This window comes from Bombina bombina, chromosome 3, assembly GCF_027579735.1.
Source record: "Bombina bombina isolate aBomBom1 chromosome 3, aBomBom1.pri, whole genome shotgun sequence".
Lineage (NCBI taxonomy): Eukaryota > Metazoa > Chordata > Amphibia > Anura > Bombinatoridae > Bombina > Bombina bombina.
The window spans coordinates 378,678,884-378,705,481 of NC_069501.1; positions in this window are offsets into that span (position 1 = coordinate 378,678,884).

Genomic DNA, 26,598 nt, shown 5'->3' on the forward strand with positions numbered 1-26,598 from the left:
CCTCCTTCCTCTCCTTCCTCTTCCTTCCCTCCCTCCTTCCATCCCCCTCCTTTCCCCTCCTCCTCCCCCTTCCTCCTCCCCCCCTCCCCCCCTCCCCCTCCTCCCTTCCCCTTCCCCTCCTCCCTCCCCCTCCTCCGTCCCCTCTCTCCTCCTCCCTCCTCCTTTCCCCCCCTCTTCCCTCCTTCTTTCCTCCTTCCCTCCTCCTTCCCCTTCCTTCCCCACCTCCTCCTCTTCCCTTCCACCTCCTCCTCTTCCCCCTTCCTTCCCTCCTTCTTTTCCCCTTTCTCCTTCCCTTCCCTCCTCCTTTCCTCCTCTTTCCCCTTCCCTTCCCTCTCCCCCCCTTCCCCTACCTACCTTCCCCTTCCCCTCATTACTTCTGTGCGGTTGGGGATGATTCCCCTTTTTTCTGCACCCTTTTGGCAGAGTTTAGTAGCCTCTGCCCTACCTGTAGAGCCATGACCTAGTTTTTCTTTCCCCCTGCAACATGATAGAATGGCTCTCAGGGGTTCAACACAGGATCATTGATTTTATAGTGATTTCCTGTTTTCACTAGTCTGCTTAAGATAATAGTTTAGAGATTGCCTATGTTTTAACGGAGGCTCAGCATCAATGGTTATCAGCTTATAATAATTATTAAGAGAGGCTATACTCCATACTTTTCCAAATGATGATCTCTACAGAGCTACCCTGATGCCTTTACTATGCTTTATTGTATTGATATTATATATACACTTCATATTCTGTATTTATCCCACATAAGTTGAAATTGCAATCTTTACTATTATCTACTTTGCCATATCCTCAATTGTTTTGTTTAGCTTTGGGTCCCACGATTGGACCTGTTTGTCTGAGGATCTCGCAAAACTCACAAGTTTTAAAAAATGAGGTGCCCACTGTGTAATGTCATGTCAGTATAATATAAGTTGTATAATGTATTCTGATGATGAGACTGTTGTCACTGCGATATTTAACCTCAATAAAAAACTATATAATAAAAAAAAAAAAAAAAAATTAAGGTGAAAGAAAAATAGATATGAGTGCTGGGTGGCTGCCTGGCACAGACCAATTAACCAAAAGACTGAAAAAAAAGAGGTATATTAATGCTGAGTGAGCCTGACAGACACAGGCATGATAGTAAATGTAATTAGATTACACTAGAAAAATATTTTTTTGTGGGTTTTTTTAAAATTAAAAATAATGTTATAAACGGATATTAACACTGCTGGCTGCTGGCTGGCACAGAGCAATGAACCAGAGTATATGCTGTGTGACACTGGCCTGATAGAAAATGAAAAAAATTACACTAGAAAAATAATTATATTTTCGGGTTAGTTAAATTTAAACTAATGTTGTTAGGGAGATATCAGTGGTGGCAGTAGTCACAGCATATGCTGTGAGCCTTAAACACACAGCTGAAAGCCAGGCAAATGCTAATAAAAAAAAAAAGAAATAAAAAAAAAAAAACGGAACGAAATATAGCCCTAAAAAGGGCTTTTTGGGGTGATGTGCTTGCAGCAGAGATGGATGGAGTCCTTCTGGACTGTAAATACACTAGCCTAGCTATGTTTTTACTATTAATATCAGGAGCGAAAACATAACACGTCCTAGCATTAAAAAAGCAAGGTCGTTATGAGTCTAAAATGGCGGATTCCGAGTAGCTGGGAGTGTCTGTGAGGGAGTGTCTGATGTTGATTGGCTCTAATGTGTCAGGCGGCTGTGACATAAAGGGTCAAAGTTTCCACAATGATGACACATAGGGGCGGATCGAACATCGCCATGTGTTCGCCCACAAACGCGAACGCGAACAACCTATGTTCGCTGTGAACTGTTCGCGGGCGAACAGTTCGGGACATCACTAGTGACCAATGCAAATAATGTTTGTTTATAAAAAGGGCTAAAAAGAAATAACAATATGATGATGTTTCACAAAAATTTTATTTGAACAAAAAATAACACATAACTGCCGAACACAATTTGCATACAAGTAAATAATTTTTTGATAAAGATCAATCATCAAAATATTGGTTAGATTATGCAAACCACAGCAAACTAATATGATTCTTGCTACTTTTTCAGTAGAATACTGCATTGCACCGCCAGATCTGTCCAGACATCGGAACCTCATTTTCAACAATCCATAAGTCCTTTCAATGACACCCCTTGTGCTCTTGTATGCTTCATTAAAACGAATGTTTCCTGAGTTGGGGGTTATTATAGGGTGTCAGAAGCCATTCATAACAAGGGTAACCGGCATCCCCTGTAATAATTTTTTTTTTTTATTAAAGTAAGTCAATTTTCAATTTTCGTTCAAAGAAAAAAGAATTTTTATTACTTATCGAGGCTAGCGTCAAATTAGTATAAATTTATAGTAACAATTTTACAATTTACTTGTATTATGTATTTTTAAGAATTATTTATATATCCTTTGTTGAAGAAATAGCAATGCACGTGTGAGCCAATCACACAAGGCCTCTAGGTGCAGCAACCAAACGGCAGCTAATGAGCATATATCGAGATCTGCTTTTCAGCAAGTGATATCAAAAGAATAAAGCTAATTCGATAATAGAAGTAAATTAGAAAGTTGTTTAAAAACATAATTTATGTAAGAACTTACCTGATAAATTCATTTCTTTCATATTAGCAAGAGTCCATGAGCTAGTGACGTATGGGATATACATTCCTACCAGGAGGGGCAAAGTTTCCCAAACCTTAAAATGCCTATAAATACACCCCTCACCACACCCACAATTCAGTTTAACGAATAGCCAAGAAGTGGGGTGATAAGAAAAAAGTGCGAAAGCATATAAAATAAGGAATTGGAATAATTGTGCTTTATACAAAATCATAACCACCACAAAAAAAGGGCGGGCCTCATGGACTCTTGCTAATATGAAAGAAATGAATTTATCAGGTAAGTTCTTACATAAATTATGTTTTCTTTCATGTAATTAGCAAGAGTCCATGAGCTAGTGACGTATGGGATAATGACTACCCAAGAAGTGGATCTTTCCACACAAGAGTCACTAGAGAGGGAGGGATAAAATAAAGACAGCCAATTCCTGCTGAAAATAATCCACACCCAAAATAAAGTTTAATGAAAAACATAAGCAGAAGATTCAAACTGAAACCGCTGCCTGAAGTACTTTTCTACCAAAAACTGCTTCAGAAGAAGAAAATACATCAAAATGGTAGAATTTAGTAAAAGTATGCAAAGAGGACCAAGTCGCTGTTTTGCAGATCTGGTCAACCGAAGCTTCATTCCTAAACGCCCAGGAAGTAGAAACTGACCTAGTAGAATGAGCTGTAATTCTCTGAGGCGGAGTTTTACCCGACTCAACATAGGCAAGATGAATTAAAGATTTCAACCAAGATGCCAAAGAAATGGCAGAAGCTTTCTGGCCTTTTCTAGAACCGGAAAAAATAACAAATAGACTAGAAGTCTTACGAAAAGATTTCGTAGCTTCAACATAATATTTCAAAGCTCTAACAACATCCAAAGAATGCAACGATTTCTCCTTAGAATTCTTAGGATTAGGACATAATGAAGGAACCACAATTTCTCTACTAATGTTGTTGGAATTCACAACTTTAGGTAAAAATTCAAAAGAAGTTCGCAACACCGCCTTATCCTGATGAAAAATCAGAAAAGGAGACTCACAAGAAAGAGCAGATAATTCAGAAACTCTTCTGGCAGAAGAGATGGCCAAAAGGAACAAAAAACTTTCCAAGAAAGTAATTTAATATCCAATGAATGCATAGGTTCAAATGGAGGAGCTTGAAGAGCCCCCAGAACCAAATTCAAACTCCAAGGAGGAGAAATTGACTTAATGACAGGCTTTATACGAACCAAAGCTTGTACAAAACAATGAATATCAGGAAGAATAGCAATCTTTCTGTGAAAAAGAACAGAAAGAGCAGAGATTTGACCTTTCAAGGAACTTGCGGACAAACCCTTATCTAAACCATCCTGAAGAATACTGTAATATTCTCGGTATTCTAAAAGAATGCCAAGAAAAATGATGAGAAAGACACCAAGAAATATAAGTCTTCCAGACTCTATAATATATCTCTCTGGATACAGATGTACGAGCCTGTAACATAGTATTAATCACAGAGTCAGAGAAACCTCTTTGACCAAGAATCAAGCGTTCAATCGCCATACCTTTAAATTTAAGGATTTAAGATCCTGATGGAAAAAAAGGACCTTGAGACAAAAGGTCTGGTCTTAACGGAAGAGTCCACAGTTGGCAAGAGGCCATCCGGACAAGATCCGCATACCAAAACCTGTAAGGCCATGCCGGAGCTACCAGCAGAACAAACGAGCATTCCTTCAGAATCTTGGAGGTTACTCTTGGAAGAAGAACTAGAGACGGAAAGATATAGGGAGGATGATACTTCCAAGGAAGTGATAATGCATCCACTGCCTCCGCCTGAGGATCCCGGGATCTGGACAGATACCTGGGAAGTTTCTTGTTTAGATGAGAAGCCATCAGATCTATTTCTGGAAGTTCCTACATTTGAACAATCTGAAGAAATACCTCTGGGTGAAGAGACCATTCGCCCGGATGCAACGTTTGACGACTGAGATAATCCGCTTTCCAATTGTCCATACCTGGGATATGAACCGCAGAGATTAGACAGGAGCTGGATTCCGCCCAAACCAAAATTCGAGATACTTCTTTCATAGCCAGAGGACTGTGAGTCCCTCCTTGATGATTGATGTATGCCACAGTTGTGACATTGTCTATCTGAAAACAAATGAACAACTCTCTCTTCAGAAGAGGCCAAGACTGAAGAGCTCTGAAAATTGCACGGAGTTCCAAAATATTGATCGGAAATCTCACCTCCTGAGATTCCCAAACCCCTTGTGCCGTCAGATACCCCCACACAGCTCCCCAACCTGTAAGACTTGCATCTGTTGAGATTATAGTCCAGGTCGGAAGAACAAAGAAGCCCCCTGAACTAAACGATGGTGATCTGTCCACCATGTCAGAGAGTGTTGTAAAATCGGTTTAAAGATATTAATTGAGATATCTTTGAGTAATCCCTGCACCATTGGTTCAGCATACAGAGCTGAAGAGGTCGCATGTGAAAACGAGCAAAGGAGATCGCATCTGATGCGGCAGTCCTAAGACCCAACATTTCCATGCATAAGGCTACCAAAGGGAATGATTGTGACTGAAGGTTTTGACAAGCTGATATCAATGTTAAACTTCTCTTGTCTGACAAGGACAGAGTCATAGACACTGAATTTATCTAGAAACCTAAAAGGGTTACCCTTGTCTGAGGAATCAATGAACTGATTGGTAAATTGATCCTCCAACCATGAACTTGAAGAAACAACACAAGTCGATTCGTATGAGATTCTTCGAAAATGAGAAGACTGAGCAAATACCAAGATATCGTCCAAATAAGGAAATACCAAAACCCTATTCTCTGATTACAGAAAGAAGGGCACCGAGAACCTTTGAAAAAAATTCTTGGAACTGAGGCTAAGCCAAACGGTAGAGCCACAAAACTGGTAATGCTTGTCTAAAAAGAGAATCTCAGACACTAAAAGTGATCTGGATGAATCGGAATATGCAGATACACATCCTGTAAATCTATTGTAGACATATAATGCCCTTGCTAAACAAAAGGCAGGATAGTCCTACAGTAACCATCTTGAATGTTGGTATCCTAACATAATGATTCAATAATGATAGATCCGGAACTGGTCTGAAGGAATTGACCTTCTTTGGTACAATGAAGAGATAAAATAAGACCCCAGCCCCTGTTCCAGAACTGGAACTGGCATAAATACTCCAGCCAACTCTAGATCTGAAACACATTTCAGAAATGCTGAGCCTTTGCTGTGTTAACTGGGACACGGGAAAGAAAAGAATCTCTTAGCAGGAGGCCTTAACTTGAAGCCAATTCTGTACCTTTCTGAAACAATGTTTCTGAAACCAGAGATTAAGAACGGAATTGATCCAAATTTCTTTGAAGAAAACGTAATCTGCCCCATACCAGCTGAGCTGGAATAAGGGCCGCACCTTCATAGGTACTTAGGAGCTGGCTATAGGTTTCTATAAGGCTTGGATATATTCCAAACTGGAAATAGTTTCCAAACTGATACCGCTCCTGAGGATGAAGGATCAGGCTTTTGTTCCTTGTGAGGAAAGGAACGAAAATGATTATTTACCCTGGAAAGAAAGGGAAAGCAAAGTTGACTTAGAAGACATGTCAGCATTCCAAGTTTAATCCATAAAGCTATTCTAGCTAAAATAGCTAGAGACATATACCTGACATCAACTCTAATGATATCAAAAGATGGTATCACCAATAAAATTATTAGCATGTTATAGAATAAAAATAATGCTATAAAATTATGATCTGTTACTTGTTGCGCTAAAGCTTCTAACCAAAAAGTTGAAGCTGCAGCAACATCCGCTAAAAATATAGCAGGTCTAAGAAGATTACCTGAACATAAGTAAGCTTTTCTTAGAAAGGAATCAATTTTCCTATCTAAAGGATCCTTAAATGAAGTACTATCTGCCGTAGGAATAGTAGTACATTAGCAGGAGTAGAGACAGCCCCATAACCTTAGGGATTTTTGTCCCAAAAAACTCTAATCTGTCAGATGGCACAGGATATAATTTGCTTAAACGTCTAGAAGGAGTAAATAAATTACCCAAATTATTCCATTCCCTGGAAATTACTTCAGAAATAGCATCAGGGAGATAAAACACTTCTGGAATAACTACAGGAGATTTAAAAACCTTATTTAAACGTTTACATTTAGTATCAAGAGGACCAGAATCCTCTATTTCTAATGCAAATAACACTTCTTTAAGTAAAGAACGAATAAATTCCATCTTGAACAAATACAAAGATTTATCAGCATCAACCTCTGAGACAGAAACCTCAGAACCAGAAGAACCATTATCAGTATCAGAATGATGATGTTCATTTAAAAATTCATCTGAAAAAAAGAGAAGTTTTAAAAGACTTTTATGTATACTAGAAGGAAAAATAACAGACATAGCCTTCTTAATGGATTTAAAAAATAAAATCTCTTATGTTATCAGGAACACTCTGAAAATTAGATGTTGACGGAACAGCAACAGGTAATGTAACAGTACTAAAGGAAATTTTATCTGCATTAATAAGTTTGACATGACATGCAATACAAATAACAGCTGGAGAAACAGATACCAAAAGTTTATAGCAGATACACTTAGCTTGGTAGCTCCAGCATTGTGCAGTGATTTTCCTGAAGTATCTTCTGACTCAGTTGCAACGTGGAACATCTTGCAATATGTAAAAGAAAAAAAACAACATATAAAGCAAAATTGATCAAATTCCTTAAATGACAGTTTCAGGAATGGGAAAAAATGCCAAAGAACAAGCTTCTAGCAACCAGAAGCAATAAAAAATGAGACTTAAATAATGTGGAGACAAAAGTGACGCCCATATTTTTTCGCGCCAAATAAGACGCCCACATTATTTGTCGCCTAAATGCTTTTTGGCGCCAAAAATGACGCCACATCCGGAACGCCGACATTTTTGGCGCAAAATAACGTCAAAGAATGACGCAACTTCCGGCGACACGTATGACGCCGGAAACGGAAATAGAATTTTTGCGCCAAAAAAGTCCGCGCCAAGAATGACGCAATAAAATGAAGCATTTTCAGCCCCCGCGAGCCTAACAGCCCACAGGGAAAAAGTCAAATTTTAAGGTAAAAAATGTTAAATTAAAATGCATTATCCCAAATATGAAACTGACTGTCTGAAAAATAAGGAAAGTTGAACATTCTGAGTCAAGGCAAATAAATGTTTGAATACATATATTTAGAACTTTATAAACAAAGTGCCCAACCATAGCTAGGAGTGTCACAGAAAATAAGACTTACTTACCCCAGGACACTCATCTACATATAGCAGATAGCCAAACCAGTACTGAAACGAGAATCAGCAGAGGTAATGGTATATATAAGAGTATATCGTCGATCTGAAAAGGGAGGTAAGAGATGAATCTCTACGACCGATAACAGAGAACCTATGAAATAGACCCCTTAGAAGGAGATCACTGCATTCAAATAGGCAATACTCTCCTCACATCCCTCTGACATTCACTGCACGCTGAGAGGAAAACCGGGCTCCAACTTGCTGTGGAGCGCATATCAACGTAGAATCTAGCACAAACTTACTTCACCACCTCCATCGGAGGCAAAGTTTGTAAAACTGAATTGTGGGTGTGGTGAGGGGTGTATTTATAGGCATTTTAAGGTTTGGGAAACTTTTCCCCTCCTGGTAGGAATGTATATCCCATACGTCACTAGCTCATGGACTCTTGCTAATTACATGAAAGAAATGACATGCTCTTTCTAAATCATGAAAAAAAAGGGTTTATAGTTCCTTTTAAGCTTACCTAATAACCATCCCTCTGGCATCTCTCTATTCTCGAATTTTTGATACAGTCCGGTCTGCCGAAGGATATAAGCATCATGGCAGGAGCCAGGGTAATTTGATCTCACACTTATTATTCTCATTTTCGGGTCACACACCATCTGTACATTCAAGGAATTGCATGACTTTCTGTTGCGGTAAATCTCCTCCCGTAAACGGGGCGGTCGAACTGCAATATGGGTACAGTCTATAGCCCCAAGAACATTTGGCATTCCAGCCACACTGTAGAATTGCGACTTTATCGATTGCCACTCTTCTGTGGTAGATGGTAGACAAACATATTCGGGGAATATATGCATGAGTGCATAGATAACTTTGGATAGTTGACGCGAAAAGGCAGACTGACTGAAACCAATGATGACGCTGGACACTGCCTGAAATGATCCGGTGGCAAAAAAGTGCAAGGCAGCAAGAAACTTGAGGATTCCGGGAATGGCCCTTGAACGAGCCGTCACAGGCTCTAGAAAATGTGCTATTTGAGCATATAAAGTCAATATTGAATGTCGATCCAGACGGAACCTTTGAATAACCTTTCTATCGGAAAGGGCATCTAAAGGAACCCGAGGAAGTAATACCCACTGTACTCGTAATCTCCTTCTTCTAACCGGATTTGGGGCATCAGGTTGACAAATTTGCCTTCTACCCCTGATTTGCATCAGACGAATAATATAAAGTTGAAGAAGTGTCTCCATGGCTAGCAGGATCAAAAGTAACGATTCAATTGTACCCCTCTTTTAAATCAGTTGTAGGCGTATATCTTACAGACCCTATTGTTTAATATGGTGCTCGCCACCTATTAGCTGGAGAGGGATTTTTCACGAGGTAGGTGCGGAGAAATTCACAAGGGTATAAATAGATAGTTTAGTAATTACTGTTTTGTGCGAGATTTATGTCGAGCGAGTATTTTCGAGCTACAAAAAAGACTGGAATTCAAGAGTTGCGGACAAATTCGCACGACATATGTTAATGTAAGGTTTTCAATGGATTTGTGGCATAGTACATACGGTTATTGATCCGCACGCAGAAATTTAGACGGAAATAGTCACGAAGACCTTGCAGACAGCTTAGTACATGGAGCCCTTAGATGCCTTCTTTTTCAATTAAAGATAGCAAGAGAACGAAGACAGATTGATAATAGGAATAAATTAGAAAGTTGCTTACAATTGCATACTCTATCTGAATCACGAAAGAAAAAAAAATTGGGTTCAGTGTCCCTTTAACAACTATATGGCTGCAGCTTATCTGGTTAGAGAGCACATATTTCAAAATTTTCCACATACTAGAGCCAGTTATTGTAACTGGGAGCTCTAATTATCCCTGTCAGTTAGCTGGTAAGAGGATAAGGTTAGTAAGCATATGCAAGTCCTATGTAACTCAAAGAATTAGTGCTATAGGATATATTTCCCAATTGATGAATATTAATGGAGCCCCAATATTACCCTTCCACATTACTGTATCAAATCTTAATAGACACCCAGGTTGTACGTATATAAGTGATTAATTAACAGTACAAACTGCTATGCAGTTGTAGAATCTCACACGTAATAAAGTTGTAGGTAAAAGCATTACCGAGTGAAGTCATCATGTTCGGGCTGTTACTGAGGCTTTACCGTATTCTAGCATACATCACTTAGGGGTTAAACATATAGACTGTTCGCTAGAATGTCCCAGACTTAAACAAATGTGTTGTATAACAAAATACCTGTCCGTTGGTTATTATTTTTTATAAGTTTAAATAGTTTTTATTGAAAATTTTTACAACATGTACATAAAGTAAATGCATTACATTCTCATTCCTTCTGAGATAAAGGCATTTAATCCACATCAGTAGCTAGTAGAACCTGTCTGAATGCCTTCGTGAATATCTATCGTTTCCAGTATGAAATTAACACATCTTAGTGTAGCTTCAATTTAACATTTATCAGAGTTTACACACAACAGAAAAACAAGGTTGTGTAATGAGTTGCAATAACACTAAGCAAAACAAATTTAAAACTAAACAAAAAGAACATTTATGCTTACCTGATAAATTTGTTTCTTTTTAGACACGATGAGTCCACGGATCATCATCCTTACTTATTGGATATTCACCTCCTGGTCAGCAGGAGGAGGCAAAGAACACCACAGCAGAGCTGTTAAATAGCTCCTTCCTTCCCTCCCACTTCAGTCATTCGACCGAAGTTAGGAAGAGAAAGGAAAAGCCAAGGTGCAGAGGTGTCTGAAGTTTATAATAAAAAACAACCTGTCTAAAAGAACAGGGGTGGCTGTGGACTCATCGTGTCTAAAAATAAACAAATTTATCAGGTAAGCATAAATTTTCCTTTCTTTTTAAAGACACAATGAGTCCATGGATCATCATCCTTACTTATGGGATACAATACCCAAGCTAGAGTTTACGGATGATAAGGGAGGGACAAGACAGGGAACCTAAACAGAAGGCACCACTGCTTGAAGAACCTTTCTCCCAAAAGTAACCTCAGCCGAGGCAAAAGTATCAAATTTAGAAAATTTAGAAAAAGTTTGAGGAGAGGACCAAGTTGCAGCCTTGCAAATCTTTTCTACAGAAGCTTCATTTTTGAATGCCCATGAGGAAGCAGCGGCCCTAGTGGACTGAGCTGTAACTCTTTCAGGAGGCTGCTGTCCAGCAATCTCATATGCAAAACGGATGATACTCTTCAGCCAAAAAGAAAGAGAGGTAGCTGTAGCTTTCTGACCCTTACTTTTTCCAGAGAAAATTACAAACAGAGAAGAAAACTGAAAAAAGTCCTTAGTCACCTGTAAGTAAAATTTTAAAGCACGGACTACGTCCAAATTGTGCAGAAGACGTTCCTTCTGAGAAGAAGGATTCGAGCTGAAGAAATAGCAACAAGAAATAAAACTTTCCAAGATAACAACTAAATATCTAAGGAATGCATAGGCTCAAACGGAGCCCCTTGAAGAACTTTAAGAACTAAATTCAGACTCAATGGAGGAGTAACTGGTTTGAACACAGGCCTGATCCTAACCAAGGCCTGACAAAAAGATTGTGCATCTGGGACATCTGCCAGACGTTTGTGTAACAAAATAGATAAGGCAGAGATTTGACCCTTTAGGGAACTCGTCGATAAACCCTTCTCCAAGCCTTCTTGGAGAAAAGATAAAATTCTGGGAATCCTAACTCTACTCCATGAGTAGCCCTTGGATTCACACCAATAGAGATATTTACGCCATATCTTATGGTAAATCCTTCTAGTTACAGTCTTACGCTCCTGAATCATGGTCTCTATGACCGAATCAGAAAAATCCCGCATGGATAGGATTAAGCGTTCAATCTCCAAGCAGTCAGCTTCAGAGAAACTAGATTTGGGTGAAGGAAGGGCCCTTGAATTAGAAGATCCTTCCGCAACGGAAGTCTCCAAGGTTGCAGAGATGACATGTCCACCAGTTCTGCATACCAAATCCTGCCAAGCAGGAGCAATGAGGATCACTGATGCCCTCTCCTGCTTGATTCGAGCAATGACCCGAGGCAGAAGCGCAAACTGGGGAAATAGGTATGCTAGGCTGAAGGACCAAGGAACTGCCAGAGCATCTATCAGTTCCGCCTGGGGATCCCTAGACCTCGACCCGTATCTTGGGAGCTTGGCATTCTGACGAGATGCCATGAGATCTAACTCTGGACGACCCCATTAGAGAATCAGGTTGGAGAACACATCCGGATGGAGTTCCCACTCTCCTGGATGAAAAGTCTGCCTGCTCAGAAAGTCCGCCTCCCAGTTGTCCACCCCTGGGATGTGGATCGCTGACAGATGGCAAGAATGGGCCTCCACCCACCGGATTATCTTGGCTACCTCGGTCATCGCTAAGGAACTCCTCGTTTCTCCCTGATGCTTGATGTAAGCCACTGTCGTTATGTTGTCCGACTGGAATCTGATGAACTGGGCCAAAGCCAACTGAGGCCAGGCCAGAAGAGCATTGAAGATCGCTCTTAGTTCCAGGATGTTTATAGGAAGAACAGACTCTGCCTGAGTCCATACTCCCTGAGCCTTTAGGGAACCCCAGATAGCTCCCCACCCTAGAAGGCTGGCGTCTGTTGTCACAATCACCCAGGATGGTCTGCGAAAGCAGGTTCCCTGAGATAGATGATCCGGAGACAACCACCATTGAAGAGAGACCCTCGTCTCCTGTTCCAGGGTTATTCGAGGAGACAAGTCTGCATAATCTCCATTCCACTGCCTGAGCATGTCTAACTGCAGAGGCCTGAGGTTGAACCGAGCAAACGGGATGATGTCCGTTGCCGCCACCATCAGTCCGATTACCTCCATGCACTGAGCCACTGACGGCCGAGGAGTGGACTGAAGGGCTCAACAGGTATTCAGAATCTTTGATTTCCTGACCTCTGTCGGAAAAATTCTCATGGATATAGAATCGATTCCAAGAAGGTCACCCTTGTCTTCAGGATTAAGGGACTCTTTTCCAGATTTACCTTCCACCCGTGAGTTCTTAGGAAGGATAGCACAATGTCGGTATGAGATCTTGCTTGTTGACAAGATGGCGCCTGGATTAGAATATAGGCCAGATAAGGTGCCACCGCAATGCCCCGCAGTCTTAGAACTGCCAGCAGAGACCCCAGAACCTTTGTGAAAATTCTGGATGCCGTGGCCAGGCCGAAAGGAAGAGCCACGAACTGAAAGTGTTTGTCCAGAAAGGCAAACCTCAGGAACCTGTGATGATCTCTGTGGATAGGAACATGTAGATATGCATCCTTTAAATCCACTGTCATCATAAATTGACCCTCCTGGATCAATGGAAGAATTGTACAAATAGTTTCCATCTTGAAAGACGGAACTCTGAAAAACTTGTTTAGACTCTTGAGGTCTAAGATAGGTCTGAAGGTTCCCTTCTTTTTGGGAACCACAAACAGATTTGAATAAAAACCCTGCCCCTGTTCCTATACTGGAATGGGAACAATCACTCCCAAGGAGGAGAGGTCTCTTACACAATGTAAGAACGCCTCTTTTTTATCAGGTTTGCAGATAATCTTGAAAGAAGATTTGTAAACTCCAGTTTGTATCCCTGAGACACTATTTCTACTGCCCAGGGATCCTGAACGTCCCGAACCCAAGCCTGAACGAAGAAGGAAAGTCTGCCCCCTACCAGATCCGATCCCGGATCGGGGGCATGCCCTTCATGCTGTTTTGGATTCAGCAGCAGGCTTCTTGAATTGCTTACCCTTGTTCCCAGACTGGTTTGGTCTCCAAGTAGGCTTAGATTGCGAACAGTTCCCTTCCTGTTTAGAGGAGGAAGAGAAAGAATTTCCCTTGAAATTTCGAAAGAAACGAAAATTACTTTGTCGTCCTTTTTGTTTACTTCTCTTATCCTGAGGAAGGAGATGACCCTTACCTCCTGTGATATCAGAGATAATTTCCTTCGAGCCAGGTCCGAACAAGGTCTTCCCCTTGTAAGGAATTGCTAAAAGCTTAGACTTGGATGACACGTCTGCAGACCAAGGTTTCAACCATAAGGCTCTGTGGGCTAGGATAGAGAACCCTGAACTCTTAGCTGCCAAATTAGTAATTTGCAGAGAAGCATCCGTAATAAAAGCATTGGCTAACTTCAGAGCTTTAATCCTATCTTGGATCTCCTCTAAAGAAGTCTCAGTCTTGAGAGACTCGGACAGAGCATCAAACCAATAAGCTGCTGCACTAGTGACAGTAGCAATGCACCAGCCGGCTGCGATAGCAGACCTTGGTGATCATAAATTTTTTTAAGTAGACCCTCCAACTTCTTGTCCATGGGATCTTTAAAAACACAACTATCCTCAATGGGAATAGTAGTTTGCTTGGCTAAGGTGGAAATAGCCCCTTCCACCTTAGGGACCGTCTGCCAAGTTTCCCTGACAGCATCAGCTATAGGGAACATATTTTTGAAAATGGGGGAAAATGGGGTCTCTCCCATTCCTTGGAAACAATCTCCGAAGCTCCCTGAGACACTATTTCTACTGCCCAGGGATCCTGAACGTCCCAAACCAAAGCCTGAACGAAGAAGGAAAGTCTGCCCCCTACCAGATCCGATCCCGGATTGGGGGCATGCCCTTCATGCTGTTTTGGATTCAGCAGCAGGCTTCTTGAATTGCTTACCCTTGTTCCCAGACTGGTTGGGTCTCCAAGTAGGCTTAGATTGCGAACAGTTCCCTTCCTGTTTAGAGGAGGAAGAGAAAGAATTTCCCTTGAAATTTCGAAAGGAACGAAAATTACTTTGTCGTCCTTTTTGTTTACTTCTCTTATCCTGAGGAAGGAGATGACCCTTACCTCCTGTGATATCAGAGATAATTTCCTTCGGGCCAGGTCCTAACAAGGTCTTTCCCTTGTAAGGAATTGCTAAAAGCTTAGACTTGGATGACACGTCTGCAGACCAAGGTTTCAACCATAAGGCTCTGTGGGCTAGGATAGAGAACCCTGAACTCTTAGCTGCCAAATTAGTAATTTGCAGAGAAGCATCCGTAATAAAAGCATTGGCTAACTTCAGAGCTTTAATCCTATCTTGGATCTCCTCTAAAGAAGTCTCAGTCTTGAGAGACTCGGACAGAGCATCAAACCAATAAGCTGCTGCACTAGTGACAGTAGCAATGCAGGCAGCTGGCTGCGATAGCAGATGCTGGTGAACATAAATTTTTTTAAGTAGACCCTCCAACTTCTTGTCCATGGGATCTTTAAAAACACAACTATCCTCAATGGGAATAGTAGTTTGCTTGGCTAAGGTGGAAATAGCCCCTTCCACCTTAGGGACCGTCTGCCAAGTTTCCCTGACAGCATCAGCTATAGGGAACATCTTTTTGAAAATGGGGAAAAATGGGGTCTCTCCCATTCCTTGGAAACAATCTCCGAAGCTCGCTTTGGCACCGGAAAAAACGTCTGAGTAAGAGGGAACTTCAAAATATCTATTACAGAAGCGACGACTACTGTAGAATCAGTCTACTACTGTAGTCGTCTAAAGTAACCAAAGCCTCCCTGAGTAACAGGCGGAGGTGTTCTAGTTTAAACCTGAAAGATACAACCTCTGAATCAGTCAAAGGTAATGAACATTCTGAATCTGAAACTTCACCTTCTGATAGAACCTCAATACCCTCCATCTCAGTTCCCTAAGAGGGTACATCTGAGATTGCCACCATAGCATCAGAAACCTCACTGACAATATGGTTGGCTTTCCTCTTACGCTTGCCTTGAAGCAAAGGAAAAGCAGACAATGCATCAGAAATTGTGGAAGACATAAGCGCAGCTATGTCCTTTAAGGTAACTCCAGCAGGCACTAGAGCAGAAGTACAGGGCACTGCTTGTGTGGGCGTTAAAGAATGGGATGATTGGGGAGAAAGCTGCGGCATACTCGTCATTAGACTCCTGAGAAGCATCCGCCTTTGAGAAATTTTGCTCATGAAAAATCTTATCCCTATAACTTAAAGCCCTCTCAATACATGAGGGACAGAAAGGGATTGGTGGTTCCACATTTGCATCCAAACACATGGAGCAAGTAACATTTTCCACGGCTCCTAAGTCCATATTGAGCACAATAAGAAAAAACAATGTAATCATTTTTTTTAATTTTTTTTTATAAGACATTATTGTCTCTAAATTTTTACAAGAAAACAAACCTTTTCTACTATTTGGGAAATATGTGCTAAAAAAAAAGACAAATTTATAATCAAATTGATCAAATATCAAGAAATTTGATGACAGAAAAAATAAACCATGTCTTTAAATGTTAAAAACTAACTTTTTTTCCTGCAATAGCTAACAACGTATTCCAAGCTAAACTCTGCTGAGATGCCTACCTGCCAAACCGGACTGAACTCTCTGGATTCAACCTCCTTTGGAGCTGTAACGATCCGGTTGTATAAAAGCCGAATAATGCTATAACCGCCTGCTTAACTAGTCAGTAAACCATGCGGTTTTAGCCACAATGTGCCAATGTCTTCCCCTGCAGACTATGGCAGTTACAGCTGAGGGTTGCGCAGTAAAAACATAGAAAGCACGCAAAGCACTAGCCCCGCCCCTCATAGGCGTCCTAAATAAACTTAACCCGATCGGCTTAAGAAATTAAAATAAACTTATAGGAAATATCCAGTAATAAAAAAATAGCTCCTGAGCCCCAGTGCCTGTACTCATGGCTGTCCTACAGTACCCTCTATTAAAAAGAGAGATAAATGTCCCCACACAAGGATCTCAATATCTGAGCCTTATGTAATAAAGTGCCCACTTGCCTCTGAGATTCTGTTTCCCAGAATAAAAACAAAGTTAACACTTACCTTTGTATTCTTCCCGACAGCAGGGCAGCTCAGCAGGTTTAGGAGGTCCTCTCCCTCCCATAGCCCTGTGGAAAATCATAAGCCTGAGTTAATTGTGCTTAGGCTGTCAGGAGAAGGGCAGCATCAATGTATAGGAGGCGCAGTGAGAATTATGTCCCACCAGTTCCTATTGCTCTAAAGCCACCAAAAGCTCTACTGAAGAGACTGATATGGACTACGGCTACACCCTAGAACAAAGCAACACTCTCTGGCACTACCTTAAAAATAATAAACTCTTGATTGAAGAATATTTTCTAACACCTCACTTTACCTCTTCCTATCACTAACGTAGGCAAAGAGAATGACTGGAGTGGAAGGGAAGGGAGGAGCTATTTAACAGCTCTGCTGTGGTGCTCTTTGCCTCCTCCTGCTGACCAGGAGGTGAATATCCCATAAGTAAGGATGATGATCCGTGGACTCATCGTGTCTTTAAAAAGAAATAACATATTAATAGAAAAGAAAATAGAAAAGGAGAGGGAGGGGGAGGAGGGGGGAAGCAGCAAAAGAAACAGTGACTCTTTTCATATATAGCACATTACCTTGTAAATAAAGACATCTGTTCCACGGCACACCCTGTCGTCCTGAAATCGGCTCTATCTAAGTTAGATTCCTAGTTGTTTGTTCCTGTCTACCTATCCAGTAGAACCATACCTTATGCATTGTCTCCTTATTGTTTAGGATTCCCGCTGCCTCTTCATACATGTTATATGTGAATTGTATTTTATTGTATATCTCTGTCCATTACGGAGCCCCTGTCTTCCAGTATCTCGCAATACATGTTCGAGTGATTGTACATAGAATTCTAATGAAAGTGTTCAGGTGTCTATGGTAAATATATATGTGTTCGTGTAACAGTGCCTGTTGTATGGTAAGGGTAAACTCCTTGTCTACCAACTGCCCTATGAACAAAGACAGTTTTCTCCACACTTCTTGAATAACCTCACAGTCCCACCACATGTGTTTGTATGTACCTCTCTTTCCACAACCCCTTTAACACAAATTCCTACCCTGGGAATTCATGTGAGAAGTCCTAACTGGAGTTAAGTACCATCGGAAGGCTGTTTTCAGTGTGTTTTCCTTCAGATCAACGCTTAGTAGGCCCTTATCTCCCTACTGGAGTAGTGTTTCCCATTCTTGTCTTTCTTTTACTATATCAAGTTCCTGTTCCCATGCTAGCATTATGTGTGGTTTAGGTGCATTTGGTGGGGATTGAATAGCCACATAGAGCGTAGATATGGAGATAGCACCGTGGACATCTTACCTGTTACATTTTTAAGGAAGTCTCAAAGAGAGGATTGCAACTGTAAATAAATGAACCAGTGTAGTTTGAGGGATGCAATCCTCTCCTGTAAGTGGGAGAATGACAACACCGAACCATTCTGTAGAATGTCGGCCACTCTGTACAGGCCTTTGTTTTCCCATTTCTGTAGGAGTTTACGTGTGTCCCCCTGTAATAGGTACCTAATCAGCATCAACAAGGAGTGTTTTGGAAGAATATCTTCTCTCTTCCTCATTCTCGTCCATAACTTAGATGTATGGTCTCCTGTGTGCGTTTCTGGGGAATGATCGCTAGCTCTAGTCTGTTGCATGTCCCATAGAATGGAGTCCAGGTCTACTCTCCCTTCTAGTTCTGTCTCTAAAGTAATCCAAATGGGTTCCTCCGTCTTTTTCAGTAACATTGCATCATGTGCTGCTCTAGTTGCCCTATATTAGTCCATCAAATTCGGGCCCCCTACCCCTCCCAATAATCTGTGTCGGTGTACTAAAGATTTCGAGATCCTAGCTGATTTTGTCCCTCTAATAAAGGTTGTAAGATTTGTCTGCAGTCTTTCTATGTCCGCCTTGACGATTGCTATTGGCAATGCTCTGAATAAATAGAGTAATCGTGGCAAAATAGTCATTTTGACTGCTGCTAGCCTTCCCAACCAAGAGAAGTTATATTTACTCCATTTCGTAATGTCTTGTCTAATTTCCTGACTAGAGGTGGATAATTATACTTGTACAGGTGTTGTGTCTGTTGTGGAAGATTAATCCCCAGGTATTTAAGTGTATGTTTGACCCACTTGAAGTCAAAGTTTAACTCCATTAGTTTTCGAGTTTGGCAGGGAATGGCTACGGGGAGAACTTCACATTTATCCAAATTAATTTTGTAGCTTGAGGTGGCCGAAAAAGAGGTCAACACTGAGTATCAATTAGGTAAGGATATGAGAGGCTTTGTAATCGCTAGTAAAATGTTGTTCGTGAACAGGGCAAGTTTATATTCTGTGCTATTTTAACTCCCTCTATGTCTGGGTGTAATCTTATTCTGGCTGCTAGTGGTTCGATACAGAGCGCGAATAACAGAGGCGAAAGGGGGCATCCCTGTCTCGTGCCATTAAATATAGGGAAGGTGTCAGACTTATAGCCTCCCGCAGTCACTTGGGCCTGGGGCTGTGAGTAAATTGCTCGTATAGCTGTCATAAAGGAACCATCAAAGCCCATCTTTAGTAAAACCGAGATCATGTATCTCCAGTCAATTCTATCGAACGCCTTCTCCGCATCCAGCGATAATAGCAGAGAAGGCATCCTCTGTCTCTCTAAAGTGATTCTGCGTATATTGTCTGGAGCCTCCCTGTTAATAAACCCCACCTGATCTGGGTGTATCAGACCGGGAAGAATCACCTTAAGTCGGTTTTCTAAAACCTTAGTAAAAAGTTTCAAGTCCTGATTTATTAATGATATTGGTTGGTAGTTCTGACACCTTTTATGGTCTCTTTCAGGTTTGGGGATCACCACAATCCTCGCAAGCAACAGTTCTTTCGGAATAGGATTTCCCTCCAGGATATGATTACAAAATTTGGTCAAATGTGGAATTAAGGTGCTGCGAAACATCTTGTAATACTCCCCCGGAAAGCCGTCAGGGCCTGCTGCTTTACCAGGCTTAAGGTCTTTCACTGCTCTCAACACCTTCAGGTTAGTAATTGGAGCGTTAAGGCTATCAATTTGGTCTTTAGTAAGTGATTTTAATGGGCAGTGAGCTAGGAACTCGTTAGTGCATATGTCTGTCTCTGTGCCATGTAAGACTTTTTGTCCGTCATATAATTTGCTGTAAAAGGTAGCAAATGTGTCTACTATGGTTTGTGGGTCAGACGTCAGCTTCCCCTGTTCTGTCTCTATAAGAGGGATAGTTGAGGCTTTGCATCACTTTTGTGGGCCATATATTTGTCTGGCTTGTTAGAGTAAATGAAATAGTGTACTTTCAATTTTTCCGTTGGTTATTATATCGACCACAAGTAGCCGTTGCAAAATGGTGAGCTAAGGCCCAGTTTGGGATACACCGACATGTTCTAAGTCCATCACGATGGAGCAGGATAGTGCGGACTTCACCCCACGCCAGTTTTTCTCTGCAACTGGCACAAACATATCGGTCTTTGACTGGATTGAGGAGTGGGGCAGCAGTCCCCAAAAATAGTTGTCATCACAAATCCGATCACGGGACACATCATGGCGCCGGCCGTTGTCTCCACAATCTCAGAAGTACTGTGGCTGAAGTCGCTCTCAATGATGCAGAGGTAAGGATCCGTGAATTCAACAGCTTTCTTGGTCGCTGGTTGGGAGTTGACAAATTTACCCCAAGGTTTCTTAGGGTCTCGGACCTTCTCTCTGACAGTGTGGTGCTTGAAACCCTGCTGGGTGTGAGTGTCCGTAGTGTTATTTCCTTTAGCTGACGGTAAGCCTTTAGATAAATATTCACTATTACGGTCATCTATGGTTGTGTTAGCAGTAGGTGCGATACACATCAGGATTGTCTCCGCATCATTTTCCTCATGGGGCTGTGGTTGGGGTGACAAGAGCCCGGGCCCCATAGCTCCGCTACCTTCATCCGGTTTAGCAGTGTAGATCCCTTTAACAGTATTGAATTGTGAGGCAGCATTGGAAGGAATGAAATTACGGATCTTGGGACCAAGATTCTTCTCTGCTGCTACGATATCCTCCTTAGAAGAACTGGGTTTATTTGCAACCTGTGACTGCTCTTCTACTTGTTTGCAATTGTGAGGCTCCAGGTGGAATGCTTGTCTTATAGCTTTGCAGACTTGGATTCTGTGATATTCTAAAAGTAAGATCAGCTCAGCAATACCAATCTGAGTATCTTCCATCAAACTATAAAGTCCGGTACTGAGGGCTGGGGAGCCACACTACGATCCAAAACCCTATCTCTTGGGTCAGAGCATCCTCAGTTAAACCTCTTCACCTGATTAGATATGTTGATATCGATTTTACGACCCAAAATGAGAAGAAGGGTGGTGAAGGGCTCAGGAGCTGAAGCTCAGTGCGACCAGTCATGACTGCTGCCCGGAAGTCCCTCTTGTTCTCTGTTATTTCTCGCCAGTTCAAAAGTGTTGAGCTTTCACCAAAGTACTCAAAACACTAATTATTCTTAAAGGAAAACCTATGCATACGAAAATTACAATGAATTTAAGGTACAATGCACTGAAAACAGCATAATTTGATTTGTATTAATGCATAACATTCAAGTTTTAAAACATGCCGATTTCCCCTTCTGTACTTCTCCCTCCAATGCAAACTTGTACCTTTGTATGGGAGACATCTTGTCACTGGCAGGAACAGCCCCTTTTTTCTTTAGGATTCCATGAGGGCTGCCCCTGCGACTGTTGGTGTAGAAAGCCACATCTAGACTTACAAACTTTATAGAGTTGGCCCCGCCCTTAGTGATGATCAAAACTTTGCCAAGCCAGACATGAAAAAACACTCTGACATCACAGAGACTGCCCTCAGGTAATTATCTAAAAAAAAAAGTCTATCCCTGCGAGTTTTAATATCTCTTCCATAAAAAGTAATGGAGCTTACTGGAAAGAGAAGCAGGGGGGTACTTTTTAGCATGTATTACCTTACAATTGCCTCTATTCTCATATAAAAGTGTTTTTCTATTAGGGTAATAATTTGATACGTACCTACCAACTTTTGAGTTTGCAAGAAAAAGATCCGTAGGGGGAAATGTTTACAGAATACACCAGACCGGATGAAGAAATATCAGCTAATCCATAGAACGCCCCTGTTCAGCCCATTAGCAGAGGCAGGAAACACATTATACAATAATTTAAACAATACACACTGTGCAACATAGTTTTAGTATGATTTATACTATGCACCTTAAATATATTTCCCCTGTATATTGTTTTTAATCTTTCTATAAAATAAGATTTTTGCAGAACAATTCTGTCTCGATTTTTAATGCGTTTAAAAAATACAATTTTTTACTGCTTATTTTTATTTTAATATTTAATTTATTTGTTTTGTATCATTTTTAAATTGCGTTTTTGTTTTTTGTGTGAGCCCTATAGTAACATATGCATTGCCAGCACATACTTATAAGCAGGGAACGCCCTTTTTCGAGACACACTGTTCTCAAGGTAAAAATTGCCTTTAGGAAAGTGACTTCATTAGCACTGGTAATATTTCTTAGAAAATCTCACAAGGCCAGATTTATAGAATCGTGCCCTAGATTCCAACTCAGTCATATAAGAAAAGATTGCCATACTTACCAGAGTCTAGCTCACTCACTAAAGGGCAGACTGTCATACTAATACTCATCAGATTGTCATACTCAACATATCAGTCACTCAGTGGCAGATTGTCATACTCACCAGTTTCCATTTCATTCACTCAAGCAACGAAAGCCATTTTTAAAAGATAAAAAGCTTTCAATCTTTATTGGAAAATTTGATTAAAAATAGCATCTGAAAGCAGCATCCAGGAGACACTAAAAGTAGCATGTAAGAACACAGTCTTACGCATTTTGGCGGTACTTCGCCCGTAATCATAGACCATATGTGACATAAGATGGAACATGTATTTAAAGGGCAAAACCCTTACAATTGGTTAATTAAAAATACACCCATTGTTCATGCTAACAAGCATATATACAAGGGAATTCCCACATTTATAACATAGATAATATACATATATGTTATATACAGTATATATATCATGTAAATTAAGTTCAACTGTTTTAAACATGATACACTGAATACTAGCTATTATTAAATAATTGCAATGCATCAATGAAAGAGAATAATACCAATAATAATAATAAATAAATGATAATGTGAGTGATAACAAGAACATCTCTTAATAGAGAGAAAGCAGACAAGTACAAAAGTATTGCAAACAAGTAGATACAAAAATAAATGTATCCTATCTTTGTAGCTAATGTGCATAGAATAGCTTAAAATATTAAAGATTATTTATTTATTATGAGTCTCAAATATCAAAACCAAAAAGCATTAATCTTCCTAGTATTAAATGTTGATGTAACCTAGAAAATAAAGTATAACAGTGTATGATGTCAACTATAATGGCTTACTATATCGATGTTCAAAGGCAAGCATAACTGGCTTTTAACTCAGAGGGATCACTCCCAGAAATTAATTATATCATTCCCTGAGTTAAAGCAAGAAGGTGTCAAAGTACCTCATTTGTTAATCCAGTACACCTCCTGTTTGGCCTAAACAGACCACCTATCACCTCCTCTGGGGGGATATTTTATTAACTCAATCGCATTCCACTTGAAGGTGGACACCTGTCCTTTATGAACATCGATAGTGTTCTGGCAGACATGAAAAACCACACTGACATCAACAGGGGCTGCCCTCAGGCAATTATCTAAAAAAAAGTCTATCCCTGCGAGTTTTTAATATCTCTTCCATAAAAAGTAATGGAGCTTACTGGAAAGAGAAGCATCTCTGGGTGAACAAAGTTACGAGGGAGCAGGGGGTACTATAAAAATAAAATCCTGCAGCCAATATACATCATATTACTCTGCTTTCAGTATATATTACCTTACAATTACCTCTATTCTCATATAAATGTGCTTTTCTATTAGGGTAATAATTTGACACAAACCTACCAACTTTTAAGTTTGCAAGAAAAAGAGTAAGATCCGTAGGGGGAAATGTTTACAGAATACACCAGACCGGATGAAGAAATATCAGCTAATCCATAGAATGCCCCTGTTCAGCCCATTAGCAGAGGCAGGAAACCCATTTTACAATAATTTAAACAATACACACTGTGCAATATAGTTTTAGTATGATTTATACTATGCACCTTAAATATTTTTCCAGTGTATATTTTCATTATTTTTAATCATTCTATAAAATAAGACTTTTGCAGAACAATTTTGTCTTGATTTTTAGTGCGATTAAGCAATGCAATGCTTTACTGCTAAACAATACAATGCTTTACTGCTTATTTTTATTTTATTATTTAATTTATTTGTGTTGTATCATTTTTCAAATTGCGTTTTTGTGTGAGCCCTATTGTAACAAATGCATTGCCAGCACATACTTATAAGCAGGGAACGCCCTTTTGCGAGACACACTGTTCTCAAGGTAAAAATTGCATTTAGGAAAGTGGCTTCATTAGTACTGGTAATATTTCTTAGAAAATCTCACAAGGCCAGATTTAGAGAATCGGGCCCTAAATTCCAACTCAGTCACCTAAGGAGAGATTGTCATACTCACCAGAGCCTAGCTCACTCACACACAGACAGATTGTCATACTCACCAGAGCCTAGCTCAGTCACACACAGACAGATTGTCATACTCACCAGAGCCTAGCTCAGTCACACGCAGACAGATTGTTATACTCACAAGGCTTGACTGTCATACTCAGTGGCGTCACTAGGGGGGTGCGAGGGGTGCGAGCCGCACCCGGGTGACACCCTCCAGGGGGTGACACCACCAAAAAATTTTTTCAATTTTATTGAAATTCAAAGAAATACAATGTAGAGATGCATATATTTTTTTATTAGAGGGGCCAGCATTTGTGAACATTAGTGGGGCTGGGGAAGTTGTAGACTTTATTTTTTTGCCCCTTGAGCCAGCGCTGCAATTTCCACAAATAGTTTTCCCGGCTGTTTTAGCTTGTTTGTACTTTGCTCCTCCCCTGCCCAATTTCACTATGAATGTTGTGGGCATGGTGTCGGGCTTGCGAAGTTGCGCTGCTAGCCTAAACCTGCCTGCCTATCTGTGCTCACTGCTCAGTGACGTGTGGAGCAGTGGAGTCACTCACTGCTGTGCTGTCTCTCTAAACAGGAACTGGGAAATCGTGAGGGGGATGCCTGGCACCTGACCGTATGACTAACTGACACTGTCTCTAAAGTGAAGGAGCCACGTATGATGCCCACCAGACCGGTACGGTTACGGTACACTAAGTGCACACTGAAGAAGTAGGAGGGGAGGGCGGACGGGGGTCTGGGGGTGGGCAGAGAGCAGAGGTGATTGGCCATAAGAAGCGGTAGGCACGCGGCCCGGGGCTGTGCACTGACAGACTTGGAACAGAGTCAGAGAGCAGAATTTTCATAGTTTGCTCGCCTAAACCTTTTCTTTAGTGATTTATTTTTAGAGTGCTCTGTTTATCTTTCATTTGATGCTCTGCTGAGCCAGGGAGCAGCTCTAGGCATTAGCTTTATAATTAATGCAGTGCAGTGTACATATTTTGTATGTGTGTGTGTGTCTGAGTTTTTTTGTGTGTGTGTGTCTGAGTGCTTTTGTGTGTGTGTGTCTGGGTGTTTTTGTGTGTGTGTGTGTGTGTCTAAGTGTTTGTGTGTGTCAGAGTATTTTTGTGTGTGTGTCTGAGTGTTTTTGTGTGTGTGTCTGAGTGTGTTACCGAGTGTTTGTGTGTGCATCGGAGTGTGTTTTTAAGTGTGTCTGAGTGTTTGTATGTGTGTGTATCTGTGTTTTTGTGTTTGTGTGTACCTGCTTTCTGGGGGGAGGGGGGTGACACCATAACTTACCGCACCAGGTGACACCAACCCTAGTGACGCCACTGGTCATACTCACCAGAGCCTAGCTCAGTCACACACAGACAGATTGTCATACTCACCAGGATCTAGCTCTGTCATACTCACCAGAGTCTAGCTCAGTCACACACAGACAGATTGTCATACTCACCAGGATCTAGCTCTGTCATACTCACCAGAGTCTAGCTCAGTCACACACAGACAGATTGTCATAATCACCAGGATCTAGCTCAGTCACACACAGACAGATTGTCATACTCACCAGGATCTAGCTCTGTCATACTCACCAGAGCCTAGCTCAGTCACACACAGACAGATTGTCATACTCACCAGGATCTAGCTCTGTCATACTCACCAGAGTCTAGCTCAGTCACACACAGACAGATTGTCATAATCACCAGGATCTAGCTCAGTCACACACAGACAGATTGTCATACTCACCAGGATCTAGCTCTGTCATACTCACCAGAGTCTAGCTCAGTCACACACAGACAGATTGTCATACTCACCAGGATCTAGCTCTGTCATACTCACCAGAGTCTAGCTCAGTCACACACAGACAGATTGTCATACTCACCAGGATCTAGCTCTGTCATACTCACCAGAGCCTAGCTCAGTCACACACAGACAGATTGTCATACTCACCAGGATCTAGCTCTGTCATACTCACCAGAGTCTAGCTCAGTCACACACAGACAGATTGTCATAATCACCAGGATCTAGCTCAGTCACACACAGACGGATTATCATAGTAACCAATATAAATCAGTAACACAAGCGCAGATAGTCATACTGAACAGATTCAGGAAAAGTGAAACACAGACAGATTATCATACTGACCAGAGCCTAGCTCAATCACACACAGACAGATTGTCATACTTACCAGGATCTAGCTCAGTCACACACAGACATATTGTCATACTCACCAGGATCTAGCTCAGTCACACACAGACATATTGTCATACTCACCAGGATCTAGCTCAGTCACACACAGACAGATTGTCATACTCACCAGGATCTAGCTCAG